The sequence below is a fragment of the Schistocerca piceifrons genome, chromosome 1, assembly GCF_021461385.2.
Source record: "Schistocerca piceifrons isolate TAMUIC-IGC-003096 chromosome 1, iqSchPice1.1, whole genome shotgun sequence".
Taxonomy (NCBI): Eukaryota; Metazoa; Arthropoda; class Insecta; order Orthoptera; family Acrididae; genus Schistocerca; species Schistocerca piceifrons.
This window is the reverse complement of record NC_060138.1, coordinates 1,254,468,379-1,254,483,691: the sequence shown is the minus strand read 5'-3', so window position 1 is coordinate 1,254,483,691 and position 15,313 is coordinate 1,254,468,379.

Genomic DNA, 15,313 nt, shown 5'->3' with positions numbered 1-15,313 from the left:
AGAATTACGAAGTGGGGCAGTGTCGTGTGAAACTGGGATAAATATTAATTGAAGTGGGAAAGCTTAAAGTGATAATGTTGTGACTATTCCCTGTGTAGTATTTCATGTTGTAGTGTGGTGTATGTCATGTAATTTAAGTATGTGTGGTTTGCATGGGAGAATAGCAAGGTAGTTTCAAAAGATTAGTGGGTTATGCTTGTTCCTCCTGTACCGCTCCGTCTGGAGGAAAGTTTCGTGATGATGATTGTGAGAGTCAAAGTGTGAGATATAATAGAAGATCCACCATCCTATCCAGAAAGTGCACTGTAGCGTTAAATAATTACGAGACCATAAGGTAGAGAATCACCAATGTTAAGCCATGCCCACTGGGCGGAATTTCTCATGTGTTATTGTTGTAGGTTATAGAATTTGTGTGTTTAGGTTATAGAATTTATCGGAATAAATAAGTTAGTGAAAAGAAAAAAATTGGTGGACTTTTCCTTCGAATTGTATGTTGTCATGATGTCCCGAATTTATAATGTGTGCGCCATTCATATTCAGTGCGGTGGCCACGTGTTGATAAAAGCCGTTAAATAAAAGAAAAAAGAAAATGTGGTACTGCCAGTGCGTAGTGAACAGTCAGAGTTCTGCAAATTACTGATGGTCAGATTTGCGTTTCCGTTGCGTATTATTCATACAGGAGGTTGATTAGCGACTTAATTGTGAGTACGAGAGTTCATGTTACTCGACAAATAAGAATGAATCCACTCGCTAGGCAGACCACTCATCTTGCAGGCCTGACTGCTTGATGCCACAGTATGAGCAAGGCATGTGGGTGCCTCTCAACTGTCATCAATGGCAATATTGCCAACGTACAAGGACAGATTGATGACATTAACGAAAGATTTGACACTGAAGTAACTAAAATTCAAGATCATATAGAACCCTTAGTCAATACTAAAGTAGACGAAAAGGTATTCGGTATTAAATCCGAAATACAAACAGAATATAACGTGGAATTTGCACAGATTAAACAATCTGTAACAGAAACAAGTAGAGAATTAACCAAACAGATCATTACTTGCGAAAAGAAGTGTGACCATAACACTTCACAAATCCAAGGCAAAATGTATGTCTTGGAAAGAAAATTACTGATAAGTACCTTTCAGTAAAATATTAGAGGGCGAGGAAAAATTCGACCCTGCAAAGAGACATAATGGGTGGCACCCACTCGATTTTGGAAAAAAATTGCGAAAGGAACTTTCCTGAATATTTATTGGATCATGAAAAAATTAATGTTATGATCACTGCATTAACAGGAGATGCAAAAAGGTGGGCATTGAACCTTGATACTAACCAGATGCCCTTTGAAAGCTTTAAACAAAAATTTATTGACGAATGCTGGTCAAAACAGAAGCAAGACCATTTATGGCGTGAATTTATAATGGCCAGATTCTATGATATTAGAGGGAGGCAAACCATGAAAGAATTTTGTGAATCATGGTATAGGAAATTAATACACCCAAAAAACAGGCGTACTGAAACCGAAATTGTTTGGGAACTTTGGAAGAAACTACCATAGGATTCAAAAAGATATGTGCGTAGTAATCATAAGAATTTTGCAGCGTTTTTGCAAAGAGTCGAAGGCGAAGACCATTGGCGAGGAAATCGCGAAGTTCGTCACAATAATATCAACAATTATTCGAGAGAAAGTAATGACCAAAATGAACGACCTGAAAATGATAGATTTCGTGTAAACACGATTTAGAGAGGTCGCGCGAGAGGAAGGGGAAACTATACGACGCGCGGTAGGGGATACATGGCGTGTAATTTCCAAAACAGAGACGAAATGGAAAACTGAAAACCGCGTGTGTTACGGGCCGGATTCACGCGGGAACCGGTTTTGGGCCCAAAGAAAAGATGTCAAATAATAAATTCGAGAAGGAAGGATGTAAAACAACGGGGCAGGAAGGTTAAGGACTCACCTGTGGAGGAAGTGCGCGGAGTGATACATAGTGAAGAGCTTAGTGCGAAGTCATGTGACCACTTGTGATCGGGCAGCCCATGCCGGAGCACCGTACATTGTACCCAGCGACACACACAAATGACCGAGGTCAGAGCAAGATGCCTGCCGTGGAGAGAAACAGAAGAGGCACGATCGGACACTTCTGTTGGCCGGTTTCAGTAATAGGCGGAGGTAAAACTGAAAATAAAGTTAATATGTCATATGATAAGGATAACTCAATATCGGAATCGTGTGAAAAGGCATCATTAAAGAATGTAAGAGGGCCAGAAAAGGCGAGTGAGAAGGGAATATTTGTAATGTTACTGATTTATATGAGATAAAAGACGTAGATGTGGGGGAGGTTATGATCAATAAAGAGGAAAGGAAGGCAGGATATGCCACGCAAAAGACGTGTGCACAATTAATAATTGGTGAAAGTGATGTAAAGGAGAACGTTAGTAAGGTTGCGTTAATAATAGAATCTGAGGAAGAGTATGAAGTAAGTGGTAGTTCAGATGATGAAAGGTACGTAAATACAGATGAAAATGAAAATACTAACTTCGCTTGTTGCTTAAAAGTGGCTAACGTGAATGAATTTGGTTATGAAAGTGAGAGTAGTGATGACTCCAGTGAAGATGAAATTACAGGTGTAAACGAAAGTGAATATACTTTTACTGAAAGAGGGTACGAACAAATTAATGGCATTTTACCAAAGCAAGATACAGAAAGTAGAACTGGGCCAAAACCGAAGGAATTAATCAGTAATATAGCGCAGGGGAATAATTTGCAGGAACCTCCAGATGATACTACAATGAGGCAAGCCTTAACAAACGTTTTGAAGGAGTGTGAATTACAGGAACAAAAAGAGCCACCTGGTAAAATAGTAGCAGAACTGGAGATGTTGTGCCTTGTTAAAGACTTTGAAATTCCAAACCCTAAAAAGCCACCTGATGAAACAAAACGTTCTCAAGATCTGAATAGGTTAGTGAAATATGTAGAAAATAGGAGGCCTAAAAAGCCACCAGATTTAAGTGACTGTTGTATGAACCATAAAAGACTGCCTGGTTAATAAAGAGACTGGGGGCAGGATGTATGTATATATATTGTTAATATAATGCATGACTTTATTATTTTGTATCTGTTACCTGAAAGTGAATTATTGTTTTGTTGATCTTGAGACCTGGGGCAGGTTGTTGTTTACTTTATTATTTTCTTTGCTTAGGAACGGTTTATTTTCAATTGAATGCTTATTGTTGCCAGTCTAATTTTGAAGATAGGGCTATGTAGTGTGAGAAACCTGAAAACTTTATGAATTATGATGCTTATGGTAACTTTATGAAAGTGCAAAGAACTCCACAATATAATAATAATTTCTAATGTACTTAAAGACCAGAAAGGGCTTATGTTTGCACCATGTTGTGTATTTACAGTTATATGTCCTCAGATGAGGATTGTTAATCGTCAGGGGACATGCACTCTTTGCATTGTCAGGTGCCTGACGAGCACCAAGGACCTGAGTCGTTGCCAGCACTACTTCAGTTTCTTTTCGTGTTGTCAACCTCCCTCCTCATCATTCAGAACTTTTACTATCTTCTTTCCTTCTTCTCTGTCAAAGTGAACTAAAAAAATGTGGAAATAATGTAAGATACTGTGTATTGTTAGTGGACAAGTAAATGAATAATTAAATTGGGTACACTAGAAAATGACCAAGAATAATGTATGTTTAGTGGGTATTGTAAAGAGGAAATGTAATGGAAAAGTAAAAGAAAAAATATATATGGATGAGAAAAGATAAGGATACTGAAAACAAGGTAAATAAATGCTATAATATGAGTAAATGTAAATGTTTTTTGAAAATAGGGATAAATATGGTGTTGAAAAACTGTAGGTGTGTTCAAAATGGTGGAGAGCAACCTGACTAATGTGTGTGAAGTAGATATGAGATGTATGAGTCTAGTGCCACAAGGTGTGCACAGAAAACACTTGCAATAGGATATAAAATTATTGTCCTGACCTTGATGTATGTAATGAACTAACAGTGTGTGAAAAAGCGATGGTAAATGAATAGTAAAAATACTTAATCGTAACTTGATCCCAAATATGACATTTAAAATTTTCTTGATTAATGATATGTATGTATATTACCTGATTTTGCCATGGTTCAAGACACTCGGTGGCAGGGGGAGAGTAGCATTAAGAGGGGTAACTATACATTTTTCTATGGAGGTGCGGAAGCTCACAGTTTCGGAACAGGTTTCGCATTACAGAGAAAAGTGCTTCACGCAATCAGAGATATAAGGTTCATTAGTGACCGACTATCAGTTATAGTGTTGTCCAGCAGGTGGAATAGACTAGTAGTAATTGATGTACACGCACCAACTGAGGACACTGAAGAGGTTGTTAAAGACGGCTTTTATGAAGAACTAGATCAACTGTGGGATGAGTTCTCCTCATATGATACAAAATTAATCATAGGTGATTTTAATGCAAAGATAGGGAAGGAGGAAGCATTCCGGCCTACAATTGGGAAAGAAAGTTTCCATAACATTATGGATGATAATGGCACAAGGGTGGTTAATTTTGCTGTTTCAAAAGACATGGTTGTTGAGAGCACATATTTCAAAAGGAAGGACATTCATAAAGCAACTTGGGTCTCTCCGGATGGACACACCCGAAACCAAATTGATCATGTTCTTGTAGATCGGAGATGGCACACTAGTATAGAAAATGTTAGGACTTTCAGGGGAGCAGACTGCGATTCTGATCATTTACTTTTAGTTGCCAAAGTTCGCCAACGGCTATCTACAGCAACATCAAGGTGTCACAATGCAGAACTTGTTAGGTTCGACACTGACAAGCTAAATGGTGAAAACTTTAGAAGAAGGTACATGATAGAAATTTCAAATAGGTTTGATGCTCTCAGGACACACGAAGATCAAGACGAGGATGTAGATAAACAGTGGATCACTGTGAGGAATAATATCAAAGAGGCAGCGAAGGTCACAATAGGTATAATTAAGAAGAACAGGACGAAATCGTGGTTTGATGAGGAATGCAAGAAATTGGTAGAGGAAAGGAGAAAAGCACGATTAGATTGGGATAGAATGGGAGACAGAAAACGAGAGGAGTTCTTGAACTTGAGAAGGGAAGTTGGTCGTAGGCTACGGGCAAAGAAGAGGGATTATTTGAACAATCAAATTACAAAAATGGAAACAAACAATAAAACAAAAACCATTAGGGAACTTTACCTAGACATAAATGGGCATAGGAAGGGCTGCAGGGCTAGGACAAATGCACTTTGAGGGGATGCTGGGGGAATATAGACAAACACCAGTGCTATATTACGTAAATGGAGGGCGCATTTTGAGCATCTATTAAATGTACACCAGGAAGCAGGAAATGAGCAGGCGTATGAAATACATACAGCAGAACCCCAGATACCTGAGCCAACGTTAAAGAAAGTAAGAGATGCAATCAACAAATTGAAAAACCATAAAGCACCAGGATCAGATTGCATAACTGCAGAATTAGTTAAAAATGGGGGACAGAAATTGGTGGAAGTAGTTCACAAAGTGATAACTAAAGTATGGAACTCAGAGATGATACCGGAAGAGTGGCAGGAGTCGATACTGATCCCAATTTTTAAGAAGGGCGACAAAATGGATTGTAGTGATTATAGAGGGATATCGCTATTACCAGTATGTTCCAAAATTTTCTCGAATATTCTGCTAAGCAGGCTTACACCATATGCAGATGAAATTGTGGGGGATTACCAACCCGGCTTTCGGAGGAAGAGATCAACTATAGACCAAATATTCACCCTGCGTCAAATTTTGGAAAAGAAATGGGAATACAATAAACCAGTTCATAATCTTTTCACAGATTTTACAAAAGCATATGATTCAGTATTGCAATCAAAATTGTACAGAATTCTTTTGGTACTTGGAATACCAAAGAAGTATGTTAGACTTATAGAAGCGAGTTTGAAAAACATGAAAGGTAGAGTACACGTGGGGAGATTGGAGTCAGAAGAATTCGTAATCAAGAACGGACTTAAGCAGGGAGATGCCTGTCTCCGCTACTTTTTAATTTAGTCTTAGAATGTATTGTACGAATGGCAGCAGATAATTCAGAGGGTGTGGAGTTAAATGGATATATTAAGATATTACGGTATGCAGATGATCCAAATATCGTTAGCGATAGGAAAGAATCTGTAACAGCAAATGCGAATGCGTTAACCAAGGCTAGTGAAGATGTAGGTCTAAGGATAAGTGAAGACAAAACTAAATACCTGGTTACTACTAGAATGCCAACAGCAGTAGATCAGGAAATGTTAAGAGTTAGAGACATGCAGTTTGAAAAAGTGAACACATTTGAGTATCTAGTCGTGGACATCACTTCGAGAAATGAGATTGAATCCGAACTGAAGAAGAGATTACGGGCGGGAAATGCGTGCTACTTCTCACTGAATAGATTACTTTCATCACGGATATTATCTAGGAATTTAAAGATTAGAATATACAAAACTATTATTCTACCAGTTATGCTGTATGGATGTGAGACTTGGTCTCTCACTGTGCAAAATGAAAAGCCGTTTCGAGTATTTGAAAACAAAATTTTGAGGAAAATTTTCGGAGCAAAAAGGGATGACATTAGCGGAGAGCGGCGAAAACTGCATAACGAAGAGCTTCACGAACTCTATTCAAGCCCTGACATAATCAGTATTATTAAATCACGTAGGCTGCGATGGGCGGGTCACGTAGCTCGAATGGATGAGGGCAGGGCAGCGCGCAGAGTACTGGTAGGGCACCGAGAGGGAAAACGTCCTGTGGAGAGACCGAGGCGTAGATGGGAGGACGATGTGAAGGCTGATTTAAGGAGCCTAGGTATTGAATGTGAATGGAAGGAAATAGCCCAAGACAGGGACAGGTGGCGAAAATATGTTGCTGTGGTAATGGACTCTCGAGTCCGGTATGACCAGTGAGTGAGTAAGTAAGTAAGTAAGGAAAGATTTAATATTACCAGTGTCTAACTGGTGTTTCAAATTTGCAGGTTTTATGTTTTAACCATTAATGCAATTTGTACCAAAGATGTGATAAAATGAAGAAAAAAACTTAGAAATGATGGCAATAAACTGCCCAAAAATGTGTTATTGGGCAACAAACCACTCTAACAAAATTGACAAGTACTTGTGAAGCAGAGAACTATTTAAAATGCTAGGTGAGCAATAACCAGAGGACTTGTCAATGTGGGGCAAGGAGTTGATAAGTAATCATAAACTGCCAACTAATAATGGGCAGAATGCGTAACATGGACTGCTAATGCTGAGGCAAGCAGTAAAGTAAGTTAGGTTTTTTGACCAATGTGTTACAGACTGACTATTCTTATTGAAGTTACTGAAAAGTTATTATAAAATATATATGGAATCTCATTCAAATAGTTGTAGACGTTTTCAAGACTAGGTTTTCTGGTGTAACTTAAAAATTGGACTGTCTGGCTTTAAAACACAGCGGTAATAATTAAAGCTAGATTCTGAATAATGCAAATTATTTGTGTATTGTTAAGTTAAAATGTTTCTGTATTGTTGTATATGTGTTTATAATTCTTTTGAAGGTTATACCTATTCTACTAATATGCAGATATTTTGTGTACTATTTTTCTGTTATTTGAACTGTATGTGTATGAAATGAACATGTTTAAAGATATCTTGCGTAATGATGAAAATTAGTTCCTTAAACCAGTGTGAAAATGAAAATTACTGTACATGTTTTATTTGGAAAATGTTTTGGAAGAAATGTGTGAAATTTCTTAGTGTATATACTGTGTTGTTTTTTTTTTCTCCCAACTGAAGTTGGATGGTATAATTTTTTGCAGCCATCACAACTTAGGTGTTATAGGTGTTTCGTTGAAGTTTACCGTAAGGGACACTTCAAGGAAACATGAGGCATGTGTAACACCACACCTTAGTCAGTACATACCTTTTGTTGATTCATTTACCTTTCTATTTTGTTCAACATCCCATCGTTGAACTTCTGTAATTAGTGCACGATTAATTCGATACTGCAATGAAGTATAATCTCTGTAATGATCTTTTGTCTTCAGAATGAGATTTTCACTCTGCAGCGGAGTGTGCGCTGATATGAAACTTCCTGGCAGATTAAAATAGTGTGCCGGACCGAGACTCGAACTCGGGACCTTTCCCCTTTGCGGGCAAGTGCTCTACCAACTGAGCTACCCAAGCACGACTCACGCCCCGTCCTCACAGCTTTACTTCTGCCAGTATCTCGTCTCCTACCTTCCAAACTTTACAGAAGCTCTCCTGAGAAATATTTTGTTAGTGAAATACATTTAACTTTCATTCTAAATATAAAAGTATTTAGCTGAGAGAGAGACCTAACCTATGACCAGTTCATAATTTTGCAGTGAACTACATTTACAATTTTTTTGTCAGATAGGAAAATGTTGGAAAAGTAATATTGAACCTATGCCTATTTTATGATTCTACAGTGAATATTGACAGTTATATTATTGAGATCATTCAGTTGGACCAAACCTTGAAGGCAGAAGTATATGTCATTTTCTGTTACCATTATGCAAATAGCTACGTTCTTTTGTAACTGTTAGCACTTTTTTTAACGTGAACATATGCAGGTGTCAGAGTTCATAGCACTCTCGTGTGGCAAAGTATAGGTTGTGTTTGTCCGTTAAAGTCACTCATACTTATTTTCTTGGACTAGAATCTCAATCATTCTCTTGCGTAATTAGGCTGGCGACCGTTTTCTTTACTCTTTGAACAATGTAGGTAGGTAAAATATTGTTTGGAACTGTTTAAATATTTACGTAATTTTGACTTTCACTTGCGATAAGCCGCCTCCGCTAGGTAAAACACGGTCAGTATAACGAAATTCCTCTCAGAGGGTAACACTGCTCCGCTTCTTTATACTATAATTGCTTGAATAAAAATATTTCATTACACGATCTGCCACCAGCTTTAACGTTACGGTATAACAGTAGCGGACAAGCGTGTTATAAGTATGACGAGACAATGTCTTGTCCCATTGAACACCCACTTAAAACACGCGTTTTGGAAGCTCCTCGCCACCCTGACGCGTCTCAGAGTTTCGGGTCCTTTTGTTTGGTCTTACTACAAGATACAACGGGCGCACGTTCCACTAGGCCTCACTTGTCAGCTGTCATTAAGTACCCGCGACGACGCGTCTTTTCCAAAGCTACGTTCCCCTTACCGTAGTTACCGATCACTTTCAGTACTTCGGCAACGGTGTAACAACTTACAATAATATGTCACTCTCTCGATTGTCAACGCCGCTGAGAGTATAACATAACTGAGGCCAAAGGGCGCGCGCCCGGCATGAAAAAGCCTTCTTTAGCCGTGCGCAAACGCGGGGCCGCAGTCTGGCCTACAACAAAAGCCTGCAGGACTGCAGAGAGAGAGAGAGAGAGAGAGAGTGGGCGTGACTGACGCGTGGCGAGTGGCTTGCTTGCCGGACACACGAGTAGGCGGCCGCGCCATCCGGAGCTCCCAGAGGCCTTCTGTTGACCCGTAACGGCGGAGCGTCAGCTGGCTTTCCTGGTTCCTACAGACACCGTGCTGTTACGGCCTGTTTAGCTGCGCCACCAAAACAGCCTAATTCAGGTGCCGTCTTCAGGACTGTGTTTAGAAAACTTTGAGCAAGAGCTGTGCGGTCCACCCTATTGTTACTGAAGTCTAAATTTGCCTAAGCAAAGTGGAAATTCAGCTCACAGTCAAAGTGAAGCGACTTAATGACTGATTTTCCAGTTTCAGGATTGTGCGGTTGTAAGGTGTCAGGCAAATTCAACACCTTCCATGAAAACCCTGACACGGTAAGCAAATCCAGTAGTATGTCACATAGCTCCAAATAAATCGTGACATTAAATAAACCAAAGTAATACGAGTAACGAGTGAGCATATGGAATACACAGACTAACACAAGAATGCCTAAATGCATGTCACACCTTCCCACCGTGAGACAGAAGCAGTTCCGAGGGGAGAAACGAGAACAGAAGCCGAGAGCAGAACCATGTTAAGCTGGAAGGCCCTACGATAAGGGACGGACGGGCACCCATGTCGCCAGCTAACCGCTAGGACCACACCACCCGCAAGTTTTAGCGTGAGACTTTTTCGCGTCTCTATTACGTCAGGACCACCCCCCCCCCCCCCCAGCCAATGTTAAAAGCTAGAGCCCTCCAGAAGAAGAGTATAGATCTTACGATAACACCAAAAGGGCTATACCACCCGCAAGTTTTAGCGTGAGACTTTTTCGCGTCTCTGTTACGTTAGGATCACCCCCCAGCCCATGTTAAAAGCTTGAGCCCTTCAGAAGAACAGTATAGATCTTACGATAACGCTAAAGGACCACACCAGCTGCAAGTTTTAGCGTGAGACTTTTTCGCGTCTCTTTTACGTTGCAAACTTCAAAAAACATTGCCCCACCACGAAAAGTATAACGTTTCTCATTGGATAGACAGGCTTTTTGTAGGCAGAGCTTAAGGTTAACATTGAGACCCTGATTGGTCAGATGAAAACACAGCCAGATAGTTTTTTAAAACCAACTTCGGTAAATTGTAGTAAGGAGAAGTTAGGAGAGAGTTGCTTCCGAGACAGCGAGGTGACCGGAGCTGTGCTGCCCACCGCCCCCTAACGGACACCGACAAGGTAATGAACGCACGCGATGCCGCATTTTTGAGCGCATAAGGCTTCACTCAGAACTGCAGAAGCCTCATCTGCTACATCCCCTTTTTACGGAATACTAGTGTCGATCGTCAATTAAAGCTCATGGTGTTCACATTTGCCACTTGAAGTAAAAATCTGAAACTCTATGATTTTTCTGTTATATAGTTATTGAGAAGCCACATCAGCCACTGTAATTTACGACAAGTTAGATAAGTAATTAAAGATAATTGAGGGTTGCTGTAGACCATTTTGATAGTTTTCTCTCTTGTGAAACTTAATTTAAACCTACATTATACACTCCTGGAAATTAAAATAAGAACACCGTGAATTCATTGTCCCAGGAAGGGGAAACTTTATTGACACATTCCTGGGGTCAGATACATCACATGATCACACTGACAGAACCACAGGCACATAGACACAGGCAACAGAGCATGCACAATGTCGGCACTAGTACAGTGTATATCCACCTTTCGCAGCAATGCAGACTGCTATTCTCCCATGGAGACGATCGTAGAGATGCTGGATGTAGTCCTGTGGAACGGCTTGCCATGCCATTTCCACCTGGCGCCTCAGTTGGACCAGCGTTCGTGCTGGACGTGCAGACCGCGTGAGACGACACTTCATCCAGTCCCAAACATGCTCAATGGGGGACAGATCCGGAGATCTTGCTGGCCAGGGTAGTTGACTTACACCTTCTAGAGCACGTTGGGTGGCACGGGATACATGCAGACGTGCATTGTCCTGTTGGAACAGCAAGTTCCCTTGCCGGTCTAGGAATGGTAGAACGATGGGTTCGATGACGGTTTGGATGTACCGTGCACTATTCAGTGTCCCCTCGACGATCACCAGTGGTGTATGGCCATTGTAGGAGATCGCTCCCCACACCATGATGCCGGGTGTTGGTCCTGTGTGCCTCGGTCGTATGCAGTCCTGATTGTGGCGCTCACCTGCACGGCGCCAAACACGCATACGACCATCATTGGCACCAAGGCAGAAGCGACTCTCATCGCTGAAGACGACACGTCTCCATTCGTCCCTCCATTCACGCCTGTCGCGACACCACTGGAGGCGGGCTGCACGATGTTGGGGCGTGAGCGGAAGACGGCCTAACGGTGTGCGGGACCGTAGCCCAGCTTCATGGAGACGGTTGCGAATGGTCCTCGCCGATACCCCAGGAGCAACAGTGTCCCTAATTTGCTGGGAAGTGGCGGTGCGGTCCCCTACGGCACTGCGTAGGATCCTACGGTCTTGGCGTGCATCCGTGCGTCGCTGCGGTCCGGTCCCAGGTCGACGGGCACGTGCACCTTCCGCCGGCCACTGGCGACAACATCGATGTACTGTGGAGACCTCACGCCCCACGTGTTGAGCAATTCGGCGGTACGTCCACCCGGCCTCCCGCATGCCCACTATACGCCCTCGCTCAAAGTCCGTCAACTGCACATACGGTTCACGTCCACGCTGTCGCGGCATGCTACCAGTGTTAAAGACTGCGATGGAGCTCCGTATGCCACGGCAAACTGGCTGACACTGACGGCGGCGGTGCACAAATGCTGCGCAGCTAGCGCCATTCGACGGCCAACACCGCGGTTCCTGGTGTGTCCGCTGTGCCGTGCGTGTGATCATTGCTTGTACAGCCCTCTCGCAGTGTCCGGAGCAAGTATGGTGGGTCTGACACACCGGTGTCAATGTGTTCTTTTTTCCATTTCCAGGAGTGTAGATGTGATATGGCATAGGTCATCCTTCAATCCATTGTAGAACTTGGAAACCCACTCAGGGAATATTCGTTCACATTTTTGTTGAACGCAGTTGGTTTTTTCCATCCTGTAATAAAACATTTCCTTTTATCAATAGTGCAATTTATAAACAATGTTTTGTGAGTAGAATAAAATTTCCAATGGTAAACGTAACTGCGTTTTCGACGTTATTTTACCAGCTCACTAAAAATAGGAAAGCCTTGAACCCCTTCCACAAAATTTAGTTAGTATTAAGATTCTTTTACAGGGAGTGCAGTGGAGCTGACGCTGAAATCATTAAGTATTTGGTTATATCATCGCTAGTCTTACTGAACTCTTCTGAACTCTACATGTCATGTGTGGTCTGGCGTCTCCTTACCAGCAACAGGTCCCAGGTTCAAACTAGTCAATTCCCTAAAAAACAAGCTAAGAGCGTCGTTGCGCGAAAGTGGTAGGGAGACACGATATAGAACAAACAGACACCATGCAGAATGTTAGACGGTAAGTCATTGCGGCTGTCAGTTATCTCGCTAATGAATTGTGCATTACTGTTTTCCAAATTGATGCCACTCAATTAATTTACAGTTCATACACATTTCACTGCGAACTGCTACGGGTAACTTACCAGTACTGTGTGATTTGGTGTGGTTTTCTCTGTTGTACGCCGCCGCCACAAACAAGGGGCCTCCCTCCGTTCTTGTTGGCGGTTTCCATAGTAACGTGGTGACTGCAGATCCGGTAGAGGGGGGAAGGTGTTTAGGTCTGGCCAGATCATGAAGGTGACGATGATGCAACTTGGCAGAGACCTAGTTAAACTGCCAGTTGGTGTTGAGTTGAGCCAGTTTGGTAATTGGCTCAAATGGTTCTCAGCACTATGGGACTTAACATCTGAGGTCATCCGTCCCCTAGAACTTAGAACTACTTAAACCTAACTAACCTAAGGACATCACACATATCTATGCCCGAGGCAGGATTCGAACCTGCGACGTAGCGGTCGCGCGGTTCCAGATTCTAGCGCCTAGAACCGCTCGGCCAGGCCCGGCCGGCAGTTTGTTAATTATTGAAATTAAAATTTTGTGAAACATTTCTAAGCAAACCAATTATTGCTAAATGTTTTTTTTCTGTAATGGTGAGGTCCAATCATTAGCATTAAGCTTTTTTAAATTTATTTGTTCTTTGGTCTTAAAATATTTGGTCCTGACAGAGGTTTAGAATCTCATTTGTTCTATTTAAGTTGAAACTTTTACTGGTATCAGGTGTACAAACATTTCTGAAGAATTTTATTAGTTTACTATGTCAAGATTTACAACTGCAGTTGCTGCTTTCGTTTTAAAGATTTGGTCAAATTAACTCTTAGTTTGCGTTGTTCAGGTACTACTGTACCAGTTGTAGAAGTATGAAACCGGAATTTTCCTGTAGGTGGTGCTAGCCGTCAGTGTAGGGCCCCTTGATATCGCGTCTGCAGGTCATCTGCTTCCTGTAATGGCTGACGAGGAATGTCAACACACAGTAACCCAAGTTCCATACATCGGTATCTGTTTCAAACGCGTAGAAATGTCGAGTTTTGCGTCTGCGAACTATGATTTGCAGACAGCATTGGTTTTTGTTATAATTTGAAGAAAACTGCTGAAGAATCGCATCGAATGTTTGTAGAAGCTTTCGGCAAACATGCTCTTGAGAAAACAAGTGTTTCGAATGGTTCAAAAAATTCAAAAGTGGTGATTTGGCGTGACAAACGACGAGCGCGAGAAACTACCGAGAAAGTTTGAAGGCAACGAATTGCAGGTCTCACCGGATGAAGATGATACTCAAACTGAACAGGAACTCGCGGAAGAATTGAATCCGACGCAGAAAGCCGTTTCTCTTCGGCTGAAAGCTATTGGAAAGGTGCCGAAAGTGGGACAATGGGTCCCGCATGAACTGAATGAAAGATAGCAAGCAAATCGAAAGACCACTTGTGAAATGCTGCTCGCCAGATACAAAAGAAAGTCTTTTCTCCATCGAATAATAACAGGTGATGAAAAATGGAAGTATTTTGAAAATAATAAGCGTCGTAAATCATGGGTGAATCCGGGCAAAAAATATACACCCAGTGCAAGAGCAAATCGCTTTGGAAATAAGACAATGTTCTGTGTTTGGTTGGATCAGAAGCGTGTTATTTATGAGCTGCTAAAACCTGGTGAAACCGCTAGCACTGATCGCTACCAACAACAAATGATCCATTTAAATCGATCATTACTCAAAAAGCACCCGGAATATAGGAAAAGGCAACACAAAGTCATACTGCTCCATGGCAACGCCGCATCACACTCAGTAAAACGTGTCAGGGTAACGGTCGAGGCATCCAGTGGGAAATATTCTCCAGACCTGGCTCCGACCGATTATCACCTATTTGCATCACGCTGTCGGCGGACAACGCTTCTGACTGGTTCCCTTCAAAAGAAGGACTGCTTTTTGGCATGTCATTCATAGCCTGCCGGAGGGTTAGGAGAAATGTATAAAGCAATAGAGATTATTTAGAATGAAATATTGTTTATCAGTTTCAAACAACAGATGTGTAATTATTGCAATCAAATTCCGGTTTCATACTTCTACACCTGATACGTAAGTAATTCCTGTGAGGCCTAATACATGATGAGAGGTGAAAATCTTAAGGAAGAGGCCCAGTGTCTCTGTAAGCAAGCCATCCTGCTCAACCAGACGTAGTGCACTGCGCTATGATCGCGTTTCTCATTCCTGCACTACAGTGCGTGTATTCTGACGCCACCACCAAACTCTTTCTCCACCTCAGCTGAACTGAGCCACTCTCGTCGGCTCGCAGTTCACCTCCTTCCGACATCAGACGGCAGGTTCAGCCAACAGGCTTTCAACAGTCAGGCC